This window comes from Phoca vitulina, unplaced genomic scaffold, assembly GCF_004348235.1.
Source record: "Phoca vitulina isolate PV1807 unplaced genomic scaffold, GSC_HSeal_1.0 scaffold6, whole genome shotgun sequence".
Lineage (NCBI taxonomy): Eukaryota > Metazoa > Chordata > Mammalia > Carnivora > Phocidae > Phoca > Phoca vitulina.
The window spans coordinates 1,846,929-1,869,133 of record NW_022589709.1 but is presented as its reverse complement, the minus strand read 5'-3'; the positions used below and the strand labels follow the sequence as shown (position 1 = coordinate 1,869,133).

General features: G+C 37.1%; 1 protein-coding gene and 1 pseudogene across 4 annotated transcripts in view; one reads left to right on the top strand and one right to left on the bottom strand.

The window, feature by feature from the left end:
* SGCD (sarcoglycan delta) overlaps positions 1-22,205 on the bottom strand; it is a 938,618-nt gene that overhangs the window by 872,299 nt on the left and 44,114 nt on the right. The window lies entirely within an intron of this gene.
* On the top strand, positions 220-347 carry LOC116632538 (annotated as a pseudogene).

Sequence of the window (22,205 nt, the reverse complement as noted above, 5' to 3'; positions counted from 1 at the left end):
TTGTCTCTTTGAGAATAACCATTCTTTTTTTTTTTAATTAACATATAATGTATTATTTGTTTCAGGGGTACAGGTCTGTGAGTCATCAGTCTTATATAGTACCCAGTGCTCATTTTAACACCTACTCTCCCCAATGTCCATCACCCAGTTACGCCATCCCCCAACACCCTCCCCTCCAGCAACCCTCAGTTTGTTTCCTACAGTTAAGAGTCTCTTATGAGCTTTGCACAGTGGCAGTATTGTAGTCAATGAGGTTTATCTGAGGCACAATTATTGCTAAGAGTCTCTTATGGTTTGTCTTCTAACACGTGTGAAGTGATATCTCATTGTGGTTTTGATTTGCATCTTCCTGATAATCATTTCCTGTGCCTATTGAACTATGTCTTCTTTGGAAAAATGTCTACTCAAGTCTTCTACCTATTTAATTGGATTGTTTTCTGTTGTTGTTGAGTTGTCGGATTTCTTTATATATTTTGGATATTAACCCCTTATCAAATATATGATTTGCACAAACCTCCCATTCAGTAGGACTGCCTTTTTGTGTGTTTATGGTTTCCTTCACTATGCAGAGGCTTTTTAGTTTGGCGTAGTCCCTTGTTCATTTTTGTTTCCCTTACCTTTGAAGATCCAAAAATATATAACTAAGATTGATGTCAAGAAATTTACTATGTTTTCTTCTAGGAGTGTTATGATTTCAGGTCTTACATGCCAGTTTTTTAATTTGTTTTGAGTTAGTTTTGTAAATGGTATAAGAAAGTGGTCTAGTTTTATTCTTTTACATGTAGCTGTCCAGTTTTCCCAACACCATTTGTTGAAGAGACTGTTCCTTCCCCAATGTATACAGGCTCTTTTGTCATATGTTTGGGTTCATTTCTGGACACTCGATTCTGTCCCATTGATTTGTGTCTGTTTTAATCTAATACCACACTGTTTTGATTACTAGATCTCTGTAGTTTTTTTTTTTTTGAAATTAGAAAGTGTGATGTCTCCAGTTTTGTTCTTTCTCAAGATCACTTTGGCTATCCAGAGTCTTTTGTGGTTCCATACAATTATTAGAATTATTTTTTCTAGTTCTGTGAAAAATGCCTTTGGGATTTTAATAGGGATTGCAATGAATCTGTAGATTGCTTTGAATAGTATGAACATTTTAATGTTAATTCTTCTAACCCATGAGAATGGAATATCATTCAATTTATTTGTGTCTTCTTTATCAGTGTCCGTAGTTTTCAATGTACAGATCTTTCACCTCATTCATTAAATTTATTCCTAGGTATTCTTGTTGATGCAACTGTAAGTTGGATTGTTTTCTTAATTTCTCTGATAGTTCATTATTAGTGTACAGAATACAAGAGAGTTCTGTAAACTGATTTTGTATCTTGAAACTATACTGAAAAAAATGCTTTTGCTGCATCCCATAGATTTTTGACTTTTGTATTTCCAATTTCATGTCTTTCTTGTATCTAGGGGTTTTATTATTTAAATTCAATTAGCCAACATTATAGTACAGTTTCAGATGTAGAGTTCAGTAATTCATCAGTTGCGTATAAAACCCAGTGCTCATCATATCACATGCCCTCCTTAATGCCTGCCACCAAGGGGTTTTTTATTGTTTTTTTAATTTCTCTTTTGATTTCTTCATTGACCCATTGGTTGTTCAGTAGCATGTTGTTTAATCTCTACATATTTTTTATTTTTCCAGTTTTATTCCCATAATTGATTTCTAGTTTCATACCATTGATATTGGAAAAGATGCTAGATATAATTTCAATATTCTTAAATTTACTGACTTGTTTTATGGCCTAACATATGATCTATCCTAGAGAATGTTCCATGTGCACTGGAGAAGAATGTGTATTTTCTGCTGCTTTTGGATGAAATGTTCTGTATATATCTATTAAGTCCATTTGGTCTACTGTGCAATTTAAGACCAATGTTTCCTTATTGATTTTCCATCTAGATGATTTATCCATTGATGTAAGTGGGGTATTAAGTTCCCCTACTACTACTGTATTGCTCTCAATTTCTTCCTTTAGGTCTGTTAATATTTGCTTTATATATTTAGGTGCTTCTATGTTGGGGGCATAAATATATACAATTGATATATTCTCTTATTACATCCTTTTGTTATAGTCCCTTTATCATTATGTAATGTTCTTCTTTGTCTTTTATTAGAGTTTTTGCTTTAAAGTCTACTTTGTCTAATATAAGCATAGCTACACCAGCTTTCTTTTTGCTTCTATTTGCATCGAGTATCTTTTTCCATCCCTTTACTTTCACTCTTAATGTGTCCTCAGTTCTGAAGTGAATCTCTTAAAAACAACATAGAAATGAGTCTCATTTTTTAATCCACTCACTCTGTCTTTTGATTGGAGAATTTAGTCCATTTACATTTAATTACGGATAGATATGTATTTATTGCCATTTTCTTGATTGTTTTCTGCCTGTTTTTAATAGTTCCTCTCTGTTCCTTTCTTCTTCCCTTGCTCTCTTCCCTTGTGGCTTGATGATTTTCTTTAGTGTTATGTTCACATTATTCTATAGATTTTGCTTGTGGTTATCATGAGATTCACATATAACATCGTATATACATATAAATCTATTTTATATTGATAATAACTTAAGTTTGAGCACATTCTAAAACTCTACATTTTTATTCCCCCTGAACATGCTGTGCTTTTACGTCATATTTTACAACTTTTTATTTTGTGTATCCCTTAATTATTATGTTATTATTAACCTTACTACTTTTGTTTTAACTTTCATATTAGCTTTATAAGTGAGTAATATATTACCTTTACTTTATATTTGCATTTACAGTGAGATTTTTACTTTCACATATTTTCTTGTAACTAGTTAGTACCATTTCTTTTCAGCTTAATGAAGTCACTTTAACATTCACTTTAACATTTCTTGAAGCCTGGTTTAGTGGTGATGAACTCCTTCAGTTTTTGTTTGTCTGGAAAACTTCTTATCTCTTCTTCAATTCTGAATTATAACCTTGCTGAGTATAGTATTATTTCTTGGAGGATTTTTCCTTTCAGCACTTTCAACATATCATACTCCTCCCTTCTGGCCTGCACAGTTCCTGCTGAAAAATCACCTGATAGCCCTTGTGTATAATAAGTTGTTTTTCTCCTTTTGCTTTTAATATTCTTGGTTTTACTTTTAACATTTTAAGTATAATATGTCTTGGTATGGATCTCTTTGGGTTCATCTTATTTAGAACTCTCTCTGCTTCCTGAATCTGGATGTCTGTTTTCTTCCCCAGGTTAGAAAGTTTCCAGCCATTACTTCTTCAAACAAGTTTTCTACATCTTCCTCTCTATTCTTCTTCTTCTGGCACCCTGATAATACAAATGTTATTCTGCTTGACATTGTCCTACAGGTCCCTTAAGCTATCTTCACTTTTTAAAACAATTTTTGGCCGCTCTGATGGGGTGATTTCCACTGCCCTCTCTTCTAGGTTGCTAATCCATTCTTCAACTTCAAGTACCATTTGGTACTTTCTCATATTTTCTATCTCTGTTGAAGTTCTCCCTGTGTTCATCCTTTCTTCTCCCAAGTTCAGTGAGCATCTTTATGACCATTACTTTGAACTCTTTATCAGGTAGATTACTTATCTCCATATCATCAGGTTCTTTTCTGAGCTCTTGTCTTACTCTTCATTTGGAACATATTCCTGTCTCCTCATTTTGCTTGACTCTCTGTGTTGGTTTCTATGAATTAGGCAAAACAGCTATTTCTCCCAGTCTTGAAGGACTAGACTTGTGTAGAGATGAACCTTATCTTTCAACATTGCCCTAGTCTGGTTGTTTCTCAAACCTTTGTGATTGTCATTTTAAATAGCCTGATTTGTTCTTGATAGTTCCCAGTTATTGAGGGTATGCTAAGATGAATCAGTGTTCCAAAGAGAAGGCTCTCAGACACAGCTTAATTCCAGGCTAACTGTAAGCTAGATCTGCAGGCAGCAGCTTTTAAGGTATGTAAATATGTAGAGCCCTGTGAGTCTACAATCATAAACCCTGCTGGCCTTAGACCAGCAAGTCTGAAGGTATCTCCTGAGTAACAGTTGCAAAACTCATGGCTTTAGATGTGAGCTTCTTTCTTGGAAGTATCAATAGCTAACGGAAAGGCCAAGGGAGGGTGCTAATGTGGTGTGTCCCTGCCCATGTTTCCCAGGGGCACCTCTGAAGCCTCTGGGATATGTGGCAAACCTGAATCCTGTCCCTCAGGCTAAAGCTCCAGGACAAGAAAATAATGAAGAAATGAAGAATGGGGGTATGTTTCAGCCCACTATTTGTGCAGTGCCTGGAAGTGGTAGCCTGCCAAGAACTATTTCTTCAATTCTTGCAAACCCATGGGCCCCAGAAACACAATTACCCCTGGCCGCCAGAGGTGGGCACTCAAGGAGTGTGCATATCCACTAGCTGTGGTGGGGCAGGCTGTGGCTATGGCATGCAGGGCAGGGGGCTCCCACCAGAGCTAGGAGGCAAGAGGGTTGGGTGTGAAAATGGCCTCAATAGTGCCAGCACTAACTAGGTAAAAGAAGAACGCAAAAATGACACCCACCAGCACCCCTATCCCTGGTAAAAGTCCCAACAGGTTCCTGACTTTCAGGCAGACACTTTAACAAATAAGTCTCCTTCTCCTATGGTCTAGGTGCTTTTCAAATTGTTGCTTTTGTGTTAGGTCATGCGTCTATGTGGAAGGTCTTTAAGAGTAGATTTTTCCATTCCCTATAGTCCTATGGTTCTCCCAGAAGTAAGTACCATTTTTTTTTTCATGGTCAGAGGCTTTGGGGGCTCATCTCTCCAATGCAGTTCCCAAGGACTGGGGTACCTGGTATGGGGCACAAACCCCTCATTCCTCGGGGGGAAGCTTCATATTATGAGATCCCTCCCAAATGTGGGTCACTACAGCAGGTGTGAGGTTTCTTGCAAGACAATGTGTCTGCTTTTCCTACCTGTCTCAATGTGGCCCTTTTATACTTTGTTGTAGATGTGCTGTTCACCTGGACTTCAGGTCATTTTCAGAAGGAACTGTTCCACATGTAGCCGTGGGTCTGTTGTGTTCATGGGAGGAGGTGAGTTCAGGATCCTTCTATACCACCATCTTGAACCCTTCTGTTTTACTTCTGGTACTCCAATTACTTGTATGTTAGACATTGACATTGTATTCTACAATTCTTATCCTTCACTTATTATACATTCTTTTATTTCCTCTCTGTGCTTTAGTTGGACAGGTTTTATTGAGCTGTCTACCAGATTACTGCTCCTGTAGTTTACCGTAAAATACATTTACTGAGTAATTAACTTACAATATCATATTGTTTGGTTCTACAATTTCCATTTGACTCTTTTTATAGATGGTCCCTCTGTGGTGAAAGTATCCATGTTTTTATCCATTGCTACTCAGTTTCTCTATCTTCTTGAACACATTAATCACAGCCACTTTTAAAACTTTGTCTTATAACACCAATTTCCAGATCACCTGTGAATATATTCTATTGATGGTTTTTTTGTCTTGATACTTTTTGTCAGTTATAGTTAAATGAATGTCAGGCGCTGTTAAAAATTGTAGAGGTTCCAGAACACATTGTTTTCCTCTGGAGAAAATTTACCCTTTTTTCTGCTAGGCAGAAAGAGTCAGAGTTGATCACCTTTATCCAACCAAAGAATAATCTGAGGCTGGGCTGTTGTTTTACTAAGGCTCAATCAACCTCTGAAGTCTGCTCCCCCTAGGGTGCAGTCTTGTACACTTCCAACTGAATAGTAAGTATGATCACCAGGATCATTATCCCAACAGTTCTTGAACACTAATCTTTGATGTTTCAATGATACTTCCCAGAATTTTTGTGTTGTTTTTTTTTTTTTAGAAGTTTTTGACTTTGTTTTTTGTTTTGTTTCTTGCCCCCAACTCCATTCATTTTCAGAATTCAGCAAAGGTAATGAGGAAAAAGCAGGCTATGTTTTGAGTCACCAATTTTTTCTTTTTTATTCCACTCCATGAGACCACCAAAAGTCCTGTAAGTTTCCTTTTCCATTATTAGCAGCCCTCTGTCTGGGCAGAGGCCCTATCCTCTACTTCCTACCCATGGCCAGAAGTAGGGCATCTCCCCAGAGAAAAAGTAGATATCAATCATCAGCTTACCTTTTCATGGTGTTACCATCTCTGAAATTTTAGCCATTCTAGTTCTCATTAACTCAAAAATTCTCTGATGTATTTAAGCATAATTTTTTAAATGGTTATCCATATTTTCTGGTTGTTCTCAGCAAGGGCATTATTCTACCACAAGCCACTCCATCCTATCCAGAACCCTAATCATATTTTTGTTCATTGTAAAATAAATTCCACTTGTCCCTTCAAAAGTTGTCATGGAAGACAGACAGATGGGAAAGTATTATATTAGTAGCTGAGAAGAGCTTTGTGCAGTGCAAAGGAATTTAAAATGCTACTTAGAATACTGTAAAATCACTGTATTGCAGCCTAAGCATAACGCTGCAATGAGTATGCATGTCACCAGCTTTTATATAAAAGACATAGAAGAACAAGCAATATGCTATTATTTCAAGCAGCAAATCTTGATGCATAGACCTGAAGGAAGAGGTGTCTTATACCAATTCTCTAATATAACAAGGAAGTGACACAGTGATATTCCATGTTGCTCATGTTTTTAGGGTATGGATTTGCTTTTTTTTCTTTAGATCTATATATTTAGAAGAAAACAGCAATATTTTTTACTAAAACATGTAAAAATCACTTTGATATGATGGTCATTATATTTATGAAATTCTTTAAAAACATATCATTTTGAAGTGCCTATCCTTACATCTTATTACTTAACCTTGCAATGATGGATCTCATCAGTCTGCAAACTAGTATCTAAATGAAAGCCCAAAAATTATTGCAATCCTCTGAAAGTTTCACTACTCCATATTCATTCATGAAAGCAACCAATGAAGAGTAAGAATATAAAGTTATCTCTTTCTTTCTTAACAAACATGATATTTGGGGTGACTTTCCAACTTTTCAAAAAACACAGTCTTTATGATGTAATTAAAGAGCTCCCATATTTTTTTTAAAGATTTTATTTATTCATTTGACAGAGAGAAAGAGCACAAGCAAGGGGAGTGGCAGGCAGAGGGAGAGGGTGAGGTAGAAGCAGGCTTCCCACGGAGCAGGGAGCTGGATGCAGGGCTCGATCCCAACACCCTGGGATCATGACCTAAGCGGAAGGCAGATGCTTACCCAACTGAGCCACCCAGGCACCCAAGAGTTTCCATCTTGCTAATAATTAAGACCTATGATGATACCCTCTAAATCTCGAAAATGCCAACTTAATCCTAAAAACAAAGGAGTAAAGCTTTGTTTTTAGAATTTGGATTTTATGGGTTTGATTCAAATTACTGAGGCAGTCATAAGGGAACACGATACCATACATGTTGTTTTTAGAAATACAATTAAGGCTCTTTGATCCTTTTTGCTTCCTGAATTTATGCAAAATCCAAAACACATGGTACTTTAGCAGGAAAAAGAGGAAATACTAAGAAAATTAATAGTATAAACTGAGATACAGAACCATATACTAATAATCAAAGGCCCTACCCTCTAGGCCTGGTTCCATCAATTACTAATTTTGTGACCTATGACAAATCATTTAACTTCGTGTCTCTATGACTTCTTATCTATAAAATGAGGCTAAAAAATCCTAACATACTTTATGGGGATCATAATTGTTGTGAGAACCAAATGAGAAGATGTTTTTTAAAGTATTGTACTTGAAAAATGAGAGAGCACCATGCAAATGCAAGAATCAGTATTTGTGTAACTGTAAGAGGTATTTTTATCCTATTTCAAAAAACAAACTATCTTCAGGCACTTGAAAACCTCGTCAACTTTCATTTGCATAAAATTATTATTCTAATTACAAATTATTTTCATGTATTCATTAAAGCAGATTCATCAGGGCATCTATTAAGCAATTCTTTATTAGCTTAATTCAAATTATGTATATGAAAGTAATAAAGCTGCATTTCTCTTTCAATAATAATTTCAAAGAGTCCCCATTAATCCAACTAACTGAAGTATTACTCTAAATTTTATGCTTTCTGATTGTGAGGGAGAAAAGCCTAAATTTGCAAAATAGGTTCAGTGCAAACTCCAACAGTTACTGACACTCTCTTTGGTGACAATATCTAAATATTATAGACATGCTTTATGTTGTATTCTGCTATTTCCATTTCACCCTTGAGAAACAAAACCTATATTAAAAAAAGAAAGTTAAGGGGCACCTGGGTGGCTCAGTTGGTTAAACGTCTGCCTTCAGCTCAGGTCATGATCTCAGGGTCCTGGGATTGAGCCCTGCGTTGGGCCCCTGCTCACAGGGAACCTGCTTCTCCCTCTCCTCCCTGCTCGTGCTCTCTCTCACTATTTCTCTCTCTCTCTCTCAAATAAATAAATAAAATCTTTAAAAAATAAATAAGAATAAATAAAAAAAGAAAGTTAAGATCAAGAGACATTACCATATAAGTAACACGAACAGACTAGTACTAACAAATCCCTGGTCTCCAGCTCATTTTACAGTCTTGATAATCCCTCATTGCCCACCTGAATGATGGATATGAGCAGAATCAGGTAAAAAGGTATTTATCTCCTTGAATTTAAAGATGGAAAATAAAAGCAGCATATCTTTATGGTCTGACATCTCTTGTTTCTCTCCTTCCACGATCTCCTTTCCCCAAATGCAACAGCATTCCTCAAGCACTTTAGGTATCTTGACTCTTCTGTGTCTTTGCTGTTCTCTTGGCCTGGACTATCCAGTGTCCACCAAAATCCACCTTTATCATCAGGCTGTGAAGCCATGCCTTCTCATTATTCCACAGGATGTTCTGCCTTGTAACGGTGAATTGTTCACTTACCTGCCTCTTCAGCTAAAGTATCAACTGTGGAAGGCAAAGACAATGCCATATTCATCTTTCATGTACCCACAGCACCCTGGTACTTGGTATATGCTTAGAAGGCAAGGATGTGAAAGAAAAAAACAGATGAATGAATGAATGAATGAATGGCCACTATGGAAGGCCAAGTGATAGACATAGTATTTTAAAGTTATACAGACTGATACCTATAAGCCAGCATACTCTCTTGGCAAGAGAGCAAATTCAAATTATAAAAAATCTACTTAACTTATAAATCTATCCTGATGTAGAAATAATATTATCCAATCTTATCCGGTGTGAAAATCTTGGATATTATCACATAAAACTTGATTCAGTTGTTCACATAAAACTACTCCATATGAAACATTAAAAAGATTTATGTTCCATCAATCATCTGTCATTTTTCATGTGTCTCTAGGTCATTTTTTACTTTTAAAAGTCTTTCGTATCTGGACCCAGGGGAAAAGGGACCGGCAATAAAACAATAGTAGAATAATTAAACAACTTATTAAAGAGCCATATTATTTTGATGTAACATAAAATTACTAAAAATCGTGCTTTTGAAAAATCTTCCCAAGAGATGTATTAAATGAATAAAACAGAACATTTCTTACTTTTTGAGTAAATAGTTTTACCTATGTTTCTTCACGTACATAGGTAAAAGGCTGGAAGGATACATAATATAATGTTAAAAGTAGTTATCTCTGATCAATGAGATTGTAGATGAATTTTTTAAAATTTACTTCAAAATATTTTCTTGGAATTTCTAGATGTTCTAAAAAAGAATCTTTTGTTATTATAATCAGGAAAAAATACCTATACATTATTTCCATTTTAACAGAGGAAAACCTTCAAAGTTTTAGGCAGAAGGACAGCATGGGGCATGATTATCCCTGAAGGAGAATCCAGTGTCCCCTTACCTTACTATGTGAACCTAAGTAAGCCACTTAATGCTTGCAAACTCAGCTTCTTTATTTTTAAAAGGAGGTGCTGGGGTAGATGAGCATTAAAGTGTGATGTAGTCATAAAACCCCGGAACCCTCAGCAAAAAGCAGATTGCTTTCAAGAGTCTCAGAAATCAGTTCCATCCTTTACAACAGGCAGGATATAAACATGAACCAAGTAAATAAGGAAACCAAAGTGGCAACTACAAGAACCACAGAAATTCCCCAAAAGACCCAATACTATCGCATTACGATACACTCACAGATTCCTTACACTCACAGAATGGCCCACTGTCTCTTGAGCTGATTCCCTTGAAGGTTAAATTAATTGTATGCTGTCTGGGGTATTCTCAAGATGCTAAGGAGTCATTTGGGGAGGGAACATAAAATTTATACCTAACAATAATATGCAATTTATAGTCTGGATGTGGCACATACTGTATTGGCTTACTTTTATTTCACAGTTAATCTCCCAGCTCACAAGTTTTATCGGATTGGAGGCATGCGCAGTATTCCCTTTATAAAATTTTATAGTCTCTTGCTATTTTCAGGGGTTTGTTTTATAGGCACAATTTGCTGCCTTAATCTCACCCAATTGTCATGTTCTAAATCATGGTGAATAAACGGGGCGCCTGGGTGGCTCAGTCGTTAAGCGTCTGCCTTCGGCTCAGGTCATGATCCCAGGGTCCTGGGATCGAGCCCCGCATCGGGCTCCCTGCTCGGCCAGGAGCCTGCTTCTCTCTCTCCCACTCCGCCTGCTTGTGTTCCCTCTCTAGCTGTCTCTCTCTCTCTCTGTCAAATAAATAAAATAAAATCTTTAAAAAATAAATAAATAAATAAATAAATAAATAAATAAATAAATAAATAAATCATGGTGAATAAAAACGTCTTAAAAGGAGAGCTATGCTGAGGGTAGTACTTAATTACACTTAGTGCCTGATTTAAATGTTATCTGGGCATTGCCAAGTGCCGGGCACAGAGTTACCCAGCAGAGCAAATCTGCATGAACCGACACAAGTCATTATTGGGCTTTTAATAGCAGAGCTCACTTGCACTCAGATCACACTCTGGCAGCATTCTGATGAAGATGAGTCCCCCTGTCTTCCATCAGTATCTGCGCAAATGAAGGCAGCTAATGAACTAGCTCCGATCGCTAATGTTCTCAAAGTGGGAAAGCATGGGTTTCATCTTTAAGCCCATCATTGAACAAGGCAATTTCTGGTACATCTCTTTGAGGAGCTTCCCTAATTCTCATTCAGCCAAATGCTACTGATGATGAATATTAGTGTGGGAAAGGAGAGGCTCACCTAGGGAAAGGCCATTCATTCCTAGGAGTCAATTATGCTTCAGCAAAACTCAAGACCGCTTGAAACATGCGTTGCCTATTTATTATGCACTTTCTGTAGGTGTGTGAAGGAGAAAATGAAAAAAAGAGAATTGAAGCTGTTCTATGGCATCTACAGTGTTAGCATGGCCCCCTGACCTGGCCCCGGACCACATCACCCCATGGTCCGTTTAATGAAATACTCCTTCCTTATTCCTTCTAATTGGTGCCTCAAACTGCCTTTGCCTGACCAGATACCACAGCTAATTTCTCTACCACAGTGATTGTTTCAGAAAGGGGCTTGTGACCCAAAGCAAACCGATCCAAAGCCTCCTCATGACTTCCCTGCAGGAGAGATGGTCTCTGGCCGCTTAGGTGGCTGAGCTGGGAGTATGGGGGTCTGGGGCTGTCGGCTTGGGAATGATGCCCAACAGAGAGACGGATCTTACAATAACGTGTAAGTGTCTGGGTCTAGCCATGCCTAATAAAACATCATCCAGGTTTCCAGGAGTCAAGCTGATAATCCTCATTTTGTCTTAAACTAGGGGGACTTCAGTTCCTGACATTTGCGACAGAATGAATCCAGACTAAAAAAGAGACATTTTTGCAAATGGAACAATGCATTTTGTTCCAAAAAGCTACACTATTCACACTCCTTTTTCTTTATTGAACATTTCCTAATAGCACATTTCTAGAGAAAGAGAGAAAATATGATCACATATTCCAAACAGATGTTGTCATCAATGACAAATATTGCTTTGCTTTCACATTCCCCAAGGTAACATTAGCTAACTCCCAAAGGGCCAGTCCAGCACAAATATGGAAAAGTATATGGGAAGCACTAAATACATGGAAACTAGCAGCAATCATAGCAATATCTGGAACACTCAGGTTACTTATACTGAGAAAGGCTTAATTTACAGCTCTATCGATCTTCTGGTGGAACTTATCTTGCTGTTTATAGATAAATATACTAAAGACTATGGGATATCTTTAAAGAGACTGGTGAAGAAGTTGGTCTGAGTTTTCTCATGCCTTTATGTACATTTTACCACATACGTACACATGCATAAGTAATAAAAGTATATTGGTTTATGAGTTTTAAAATTTAAATTCATGGTATCATAGTATATTCTTTTAAGACTTCCCTTTTTTTGGCCTGAATTGGTGTTTTTTAAAAATTTGTCCATGTACACAGATATATATATATCTATTTCATGTCAAGATTTCTTCAGCATTTTATTGTGTGAATAAATCTCAATTTATTTACCAGTTTCTCTATAGTGGTCTATTAGGTGGCTTCCTCAATCATGCATTACCACAAACAGTAGTATGATGACTATGCCAGTTATTGCACACATCTCTTATACAAACTGTGTGAGAATTTCTCTGAGGCATACAGCCAGAAGTGGACTTAAGGGCCATGGGATATATACAATTTCAAACTCACTATGTCCTAATAAACTGGTCTCCAAAGTGGAAAGACCCATTTATATTCCCACCAGCAATTTGAATATCTTGACTATTGAAAAAAACAGAATCCTCTATTACTAAATAAAAAATAAATGCATGCGAAGAATCTCACAACAGTGAAAGAGCTAGGAACACCTGACTTAAAAGTACTATGTGTAACCTGACCCATTGCATCCTGCTTTTTTATTAATAGCTGATACTTGCGTCTATCTTTATCATTTTCAAACCACTTTTAACATATAACTTTTTGTAGATACTGGACGTAAGGGATCAGAAAAAAAGACGACAAACTTGAATAAAAAAATGGGCCCTGGCATCTAATTTTGTAACCAGGACCAACACTGCCCCACAAAAACAGCGCCACATCACACTTCCAGCCCAGCTCACCACAACCACCTTCTAACTGGTGTCTCCCAGCTGCAACCAGTGGTCCTATTCCAGCTGGATCATGACTCTCCCCTGCTTCCCACACCTTACAATCTACCCCTTCATTCCAAATCCTGTCAGCGTTGCTGGTACTGTCTGCCCATCACATTTACCTTTCTAGCATCACCTCTTGCCTCGACCCTGAAACTCTCCATGCTCCAACATTATTCAATAGCTATTAGTTCTGCTCTCTTTTTCTACCCCAGGTCTTCAGGCTTGCCTGGAAATCTCTCCCTGTCCACTTCCAACTGCCCCCCCACTTTCCACGAGCTCCAGGTTAACTTCTATTCCTTTTGGAGGTAACAGCTTAGATATGACTCCCTCCAGGAAACCTACTGCAACCTCTCAAAATCTGGGGGGAGTCAAAGGCACACAGAGCACTCTGCTTCAGCAAGCATGGCACCTGGGCCCTGTACAGCACGTTGCCTCATCTGTATTTATGTCTCCCCGCTGGACTGGAGCCCCTCCAGAGCAGGACCCGAGCCTGGATTCCTCACTACAGTGTCTCATACTCATGACTGGCAAATACCTCTGTGACCCAAAGTATGTAATAGCATAGCCTGGAGCCATAGAGAGGACATCATGAGGAGGCAAGACCAAAAGATGATGCTAACTTGAGTCTCTCTCTTTTGTGTTCTACTTTTCTTGTTTCTTCTGTTTGTCATATTCATTCATATATATATATATATGGCTGCAGATTATTCCTGTAGCTTTGTTACTACCACACATTGTATTCCAAACAATTGATGCTCTTCATTTCCACACAGGGGACAGAATGTTTTAGCCCAGCTTTCCCGGTATTTGAGGTCTGGAGAGGGAGATGTTTGACATCGTTGCAATATTATTTTCAGCATGAATTAATTCTAGAATGAACAAGTGTGTTATTGTTATTAATCTGGGACAATTAGTCTGTCTTATTCTTTCCGGGTTGCTTAGTTTCATCATGTTCTATTAGTTCCCACTGTGACAAATACAGAATACCTTAAGTGACTATGCTTTTAGAGCCTATGAAAAAAGTCCTTTCTAGATCCTAAATTTTAAGAATATAGGAGTTCTGTACCAAGTTCAGTCACTAAGCAGCTAGATTTCCTGTCCTCAAGAGCAACCCCAAAGGTCACTGGAATTAGGAATATGTCTCTAGTACCACTTAACAGCCAAATATGAATTCATATAAACTGCCCTTCAACATATTTATATTTTAAGTCCATATCACTTTAAAAATTTTAAATTTCTTTAAATTCTCTTGAAATTTCTTACACTTGTCCTTCTTTGCCTCTTCAAGCTTTAATAGGATGGGGAGTGGTACTTTTAATTTCCCACCAAGGGCACTTCCACTGGTAGAGTTCCCTTCCATACATACCCGCACTTCCACACACTATTTTCATACACTGTATCATTTCATCTTCAGAACGCCTCACAATAACAGGGACTCATCTACGAATTTTCAGATGACAGACCTGAGGCTCAGACAGGTCACAAGATCTCTCCCTTTCCACCCCCCGTCTTTCTCCCCTCCCTCCATCTCTTCCTTTCTATCTACTCCTTCTAGCTCTGGGATGAATCCTCTGATTTTAGATAATTCTTACTTGCATGGAGCTGCCCTATGCATTGTTTTTCCAAAAAAATGAGGCTTAAGGTCTTATTTTATTCCTTAGAACATTCAGGGGCAATATCCTCTTCCGTAGAAGAGCTCTTGCCATATAACAGATCCATACTCACTAACCTGAGCAGTTGCTAAAACTACTACTAATAATGAACTAGTCTCTGCTTGTTCAACTTACCTTCTCCCTAAATGAACTTTAGCAGTTTTTCAATTTTTTTATGGCAATCAAACTCTTTGTAAAATAAAATCCAAATGCACATTAAGAAAAAAAAGGGGGGGCACCTGAGTGGCTCAGTTGGTTGAGCAACGAACGGACTCTTGATTTCGGCTTAGGTCATGATCTCAGGGTCCTGAGATGAGCCCTATGTGGGGTTCCACGCTTGGTGTGGACACTGGTTGGGATTCTCTCTCTCCCTTTCCCTCTACCCCTCCCCCTCAAACCCTCCTCCAAACCCCACCCTGCTCCACTCATGCACTCTCTCTCTCTCTTAAAAAAAAATGGTATGGCTCTGACTGAAACAAATGTGAAGAATCTGGAGTTATTCTCTTTGACCCCTCTTTCTCCATCTACTTAGCTCTTCCTCTCCATGGGACCTCCATTACAAGTAACTCATAAGGAATCCCTGGGCTTCATGGTATGCAGCTATAAGCCACTAACAACAACTATTTATACTCTTTTCTTTTTCTTTTTTTCCTTTTGAGAGAGAGAGAGAACTCATGTGAGCAGGGGGTGGGGAGAGGCAGAGGGAGAGCGAGAAAGAGAATCTTAAGCAGCCTCCATGCCCAGCCCCACGTGGGGCTCAATCTCATGACCCTGAGATCATGACCTGAGCTGAAATCAGGAGTGGATGCTTAACCGACTGAGCCACCAAAGCGCCCCTAACTACTATTACTCTTTTAGTCTTTCTTCATCTAGGCAGATGTGCTGGACTGACTCTAATGATCAAGTAGTCTAAGGAATACAAACATTTAGAATAATTAATTGAAAATATCTATTAGTTTATCATTCAGTTTATAAAATATCTGGACATAGACAAGCTAAAAATCACACCAAAGAACCATTATTTCCATGTCCTTTCATTTGAGGGTTTGTCAGGCTTTATGATGGATTGAAATTACCAAAGAACCTGAGATAAGAAGACGCATATGAGTCCATGGCCTATTTATCAGGGAGGTCTCCAACAAAATTGGAGGAAAGAAATATTTCTCTTTTGAAAGTTTCCTAAAACTTAAGAAACTGATCAACAATGATTCTTCACTTTCAGGAAACCTGGTTTCTCAAAGCCTCAGATTCCTCATCTCTAACACAATCTAGCTAGATGATGTATAGTCCCATTTCTAAAACTAACAGTCTATCATTTCATTGAATTGAAAGTTAGACTTTATCCCTCAAGGAAGCTGAATACATAATAAAAGCTAAAGTAATTCCATGATTTTATTTTAAATATACAGGCAGTTAGATAAGCCAGAAGCATGTGAACCTTAATATTCAAACCATAGCATTGAGCTAAAGAATGGCCAAGTCAGTTGGGTGATAATTCTGGGTACTTTAGAAAGTCTGTGAGACATTTTGATCAGTCAAACTGACTATTTCATATAGTGTTATCTTGCTCAGAGTCATTTGGGGTCTTTTATTCTCTTCCAATGAGGGGTCAGAATAAATATTCTAAAGTGCCTTGTGAACACAGAAAGTTTGAGAATCACTGCTATAAATCAGTGTTAATGATTTACTATTAGTTCATACTGTACTCTGCATTTCTAAAAATCATGTTTTTCCCTTTGCACCTACTGGAGCTGCATTTCAGCCCCCATCACTGTGGAATGCTACCTCATCTGAGGTGGTACAGCTCTCATCAATTCAGATGACACTGCACCTCATTTTCCAACGAGTAGCAAGACAAGTAATTTTCAACAATCATTGGAAAGGCACCAGATGGAAATTCATGGGGTAAATAAGTACATTTATAGTGCAGGGGGGGATTTCAAAATTTCTTTTCAAACAGAGCCAATTAAGATACAGGAACTCTGACAGAAGTTCCACTCCAGAGGAAGAAAAATAATGCACTATCCATGTCACTATTTTAATTGGCTCCACAAAGAGCATTTTCTAACCATTTGAAATCAAACCCTGCCAGAACACATAAAATTTACTCAGTTATGCAGACAACACAATATGACTCTGAATGCCACAAGGCTTCCCAAGTGTCTTTTCAAAAAGTGACAGTGTCAAGTTGTTTAGGGGAAGAACTCAGTGTCATGCCATGAGATAATCCTCCATGCTGTAATCATATGGAGAAAGAGGGAATCCAGAATTTGTCTATACTGTTGCTGTACAGATAGAGAAAAAATTGGACATAATGACCCAAATCTACTAAGAGATTATCTACATTTTATTTCAGTGTCTTAATCCCCACAAGTCTAAAGGAAGCATTTTTTTTCAGTGAATTAACATATGTCCTCGAAGAATGTTTAAAAACTGCCCAAAAGTACATGAATAGAAAATTCACAAAAGGGAAAACCTGAGTGTCCACTAAATATGAGAAAGGACTCAGACTTACCCTTAATCAGAAAAGTGCAAATTAAAATAATAATACAATATCCCTTCTTACCCACTGTAAAGGCAAATATGGAAAATCAAATCATACCAGGCGTTGGCAAGGATGTGAGAGGACAAGCACTGATTTGGAGAGTGTGAATTAGAACAGCTATATCAAAAGTCAATCTCGTCGTTTTTAGATAAATTAAGTACGAATATGCACTATGGGTCAGAAGTCTCACATTTAAATATCTGGCCCACAGAATCTCTCACACTGGTTTCTAAGAGGCTTATAAGGGGATACGTAAAAGGATATTCAACAAAGACAGCATTTCTTTGGCAAGAGTGGTTTGAGATAAGCTAGAGGTCTATCAGTAAGAAAGTGGATAATTTAAGCTGTGAAAAACTTATTATGGAATATAATTCAGAAATAACACACTAGGTTTACAATAACTTGGACAGATCACAAAAACATTGTAGATTTAAAAAAAAAAGAGCAAAAACAAGATAAATAATAGCACATGATTTTTATGTGAATTAAACCCTACAGCCTCCAAATTAGTACTATGTATTTCATCAGAATATGTGCAAATGTAGGGACACATAGAAGGCATTTTAGAGTGAGTATCCTCAGAGGGAGTGAAATAAGCCTGGCGTTTGGAGCTAAAAAGGAAATAATATACTGAAACAAGAGACAGGAGTTACTGGGCCCCAAAATGGAAATTTGCTAATGTGCTGAGGTGTGTTACAAGTTCACATTTCTACAACCAAGATTCAAAGGATGGAAACAAAAAACAAAATGAAAAATTTCTTTTAACCCACTGATTGCCTCACTTAAATATAATCCTACCTACTTACAAAATACTATATTTAAAAAAAAAACAACAAAATACTATTTTCAACAATAAAAGATTCACAGCATCAAATGTTCACCGAGTAACTTCTGCACATAGGACACCCCTAGAAAGGAACCAACAAACCAGCCAAGCAGGTAATCATCAGTTGTGAACTTACTCTGTACGAGATACCAGACTGGACATTGTTAAATGTACAAAGGATTAAAATATGGACCCACTGCTCAAGTTTTGTCACTTTGGTATTACTGGGAAGGTATAAAATCTTAGAAATATATATGGCAATTATAAAATGGTAAAAGTAAAAATACATTACAGTAGAGATTCAGGGAGTTTATCCAAACTAAGCTTGCAATACAACTTCTCCCAACAAAGTTCAAGAGCTCATTTTAAGAGCTCTTCTTTGGAACTACCTTCAGAGTCTCTGCCACTTTATTTTGGAAATCCCCAATGGTGGCAAAGCTTATATTTGAAAGATATGGTTCATGTTTTAGTAACTATTGCCGAGTCATAAAGTAACAACTTCTATTAGTGTAATTCTTTAGAGTTTAGGAGTATTCCCATAAACTCTCTTTTGGCAATGCGTTTTGCAATCAGAGGAAAAAAATAATGATCAAGTAGGGATGCTTGTTAGAGACTTGGTAATAAAATAGTGAAAATGATTTTTTAATATGCCATGAAATGGCTCTATAGGCAAAGGCAAAACTGTTCCAAATGCATTTTAAACAATGGCTGCAACAGCCCAAAAATAAATCTAAAGCCTTATAAGCTCCCAGGGTAACAAGATTAGACACTTAGGCTCCGGCATTTCTGTGTTAATTTCATATTTGAAACCGAGTGTTCACACAACTGCTAGCCCTAATAACACTGCTGTGTAGAGCAAAAAGTGGCAGAGTTAGAAGGTCTAGGTTTTATTCTCTCCTCTTCCAATTATAGTCAGTTCTTCTATAATGCTTGTTTTGAAAAGGCAGGTGTTGTAATATAATTGAAATATTATTGAAATATAATATTCAATAATATTCAATTCAATATTCAAAAAATAATATTGAAAAACAATTTGAGTATAACACAAGTTTGGTATTTGCATATGCACAATTATGTCCACCAAAAACACTACACTAGGTGAACACAGAAACTCCATCCAGGTGAACCCAGTTATGCAAGAAGACACAAAAGACACACATCTCAAATATCTAACAGCAACCAGTTCACTGTGTGTATTATCCTACAGTGTTGTATTTCACTCTTCTTTCACACTCATGAACTTGCCTATATGAAAAAACACTCTTTCAACATTCTATTTATGCAAAGTATCCAAATTCAAAAATACCATGAAGTACATGCAAAAGGAGAGTTTTAAATATTGAGTAAAAACTTTAAATAAGAATTTGAAAGCAAGAGAAAATGTTTCTCCCCTGAGCAATGGGCATAAAGAAATCAAGATTGCAGACCATCAGAGACAAAGTTAAAAAAAAAAAAGGTTTATGGCTAGAACAATTCAACTGTTGTGAATTCAATTCAGTAACAGCCTAAAGAAATAGAAGAATTGAAGAGATTATTGAGCATATAGAATGAATTACAGCAAACAAACAAACAAACAAACAACCCTTTTCATGATCAAAGAGAAAGCACCATCTATACAAGAAGACCTTACACAGAAATTGCCAAATTCTACATAAATGGCCCCTTTTGCTAGTAGTGGTTCAGTGGTTTCAAACATCTCTGCAAATTTCCAAAACCTTCAACTTTTGGGTGAAGCCACAGGTAAAAATGAGAGAGCTATAAAAGAATTTGTAGCAATGCTACCAAAACTAATTAAGGAAGAAAGCTATACATTGGATCAAATTTTCAATTTGATGAAACAAGTATCAATTACAAATGTATGCCTCTAAGGACCTGTTCTCAAAAGCAGAAAAAAACATGCTCCAGAATTTAAGGCTACAAAAGACAGCAAATTTATATTACCCTCCTTCTACCACTTCACAATAACTCATAAGGAGCAACCCATCCTTTGTCCACCTCCAAAAGCAAACTCTAGGTCTTTTTCAAGGTAAAGTGCCATATTTACTGAAGTATTTATGGACACGGTTGTGCTACCATTTTTATTAGGTTCTTTTATGTGTCACCAACAAAGTTTGTTTGTGGTGTCCCTAACCCCATCTTTCCCTTAAGCCCTGTGGTTTTCATTACTTGACTTTGCATAGTGTGGTGATTTTGAGAAACATGTAGTTCATGTTATTGCATAAATGCCTGTACTAACTATGTGACCCTGTAGGGTATAGCTGTTAATTTGATCTACTTAATAAATTTGCCCTTCAGAGAACTGTCCCTCCCCCAATATCAAGCATGAAACTTGATTTCTCCACAGAGGAGAAATAGCCACATGACCCCATCCAGCCAATCAGAGTACCTTGAACCCTGGGCCATCATATTTAAACATATGGTCCAAATAGAGCCACACTGAGTCCTCCTAAAGAACTATATTTCCTGGAGCTATCAGAAAAGAATTGTCCTCTTTACTTCTGGGTTTCTAACAGTAAGAAAAATAAAAACATCTCACTGCCTAGTAGCCATCTTTGTAACCAGGGATGAAGAATAAATCCAACACAGAGTTTTAATAGCATCATATAAACTTCCAGATCTAATCTAGAAGCTAATTTATATGCATAGATTTTTTTCAGCAATATGAGCCAATATATACCTGAGAGTTTTAGCTATTTTAAATAGAGTTTCTGTTACTGGAAAAGCAAAAGTTCATTGATTAAGATACCCTGCTCGGAGAAGCTTTTTGTGATGCCACAGATTTGATGGTCCCCTATTAACTATTCTACAAAACACTAATTCTCCTGTGAAAGAGTCATGGCACAGGTAATACTGGATTCCCTATTTTTGGCACAGGTGATACTGGATTCCCATAAATTCCTTTTCTCTCTGTTTACCACTGTTTCCCAAGGCCTTGCCCAACCAACATTAGCACCTCATGGAGGTACTGTGAATGTCTGTTTAATGAATGAAGATCAAATGAGTGAACATACTTGACCACTCCGAGCCTGTTTGCTCATCTCTGAAATAAAGAAGCAGGTGATTGTTGCCTGCCTTTTTTTTTTTAAATGGGGATCTAATAATCTAATGTACATGTAAGTGCTGTGCTAGCTATAAAGCAATAATTATTATTCGTTCAGCATATACTTTAGTGCAATATAAAGAGGAACATAATGGAGTTGATAAAAGCATGAGTGCAAGAGTCAGAGTGGGTCGGAATATTAGCACTGTATCTTATTAACTGCCTAATCTGGGACAAGTTATGTATCTTCTCTGAGCCTCTGTCTCAGGTTTTTGTGAGCATTAAAAAAGTTAATACATGCAAAGCACCTAATTATATTTTAGATAGGCTATGTGCTCTATGAGATACACTGATAAATCAAAAAAGGGCTCTGTCTCCAAGAAGCTTACAGTTTAGTAAGAAGATAAATCATGTATATAAACAACTTTAACATAAGACAGAGTGGGTACTCTAAAACAGATATGAAGTGCTATAAGACATCATGGAGAATCATGAAAAATCAATCACTCTAGTTCTTTATTTTTTAGTTTATTATTGAAGTATAGTTGGCATGCCTATATGAGTTTCAGGTGTATGACATAGGGATTCAACAATTTTATACATTATACAATGCTCACTAGGATAAGTATAGTTACCATCTGTTACCGTGCAATGTTATTACAATATTATGGACTATGTTTCCTATGCTGTACTTTTTATCCTCATGACTTATTTATTTAAAACTGGAAGTTTATACTTTTTAATTCCTATCACCTATTTCACCCATCCACCTATTTCACCTATTCTCCCCCCACTATTCCACCCATCCCCCACTCCCCTCTGCCAACCACCAGTTTGTTCACTTTATTTATGAGTTTCTCTTTTTCTGTTGCTGCTGTTCATTTGCTTGTTTGTTTTAGATTCCACATACAAGTGAAATGATATGGTGTTTGTCTATCTGTTTGACTTACTTCACTTAGCAAAATACCCTCTGGTCCATCCACATTGTCACAAGTGGCAAGCTCTCATTCTTTTTTAGGGCTCAGTAACATTCCATTGTATG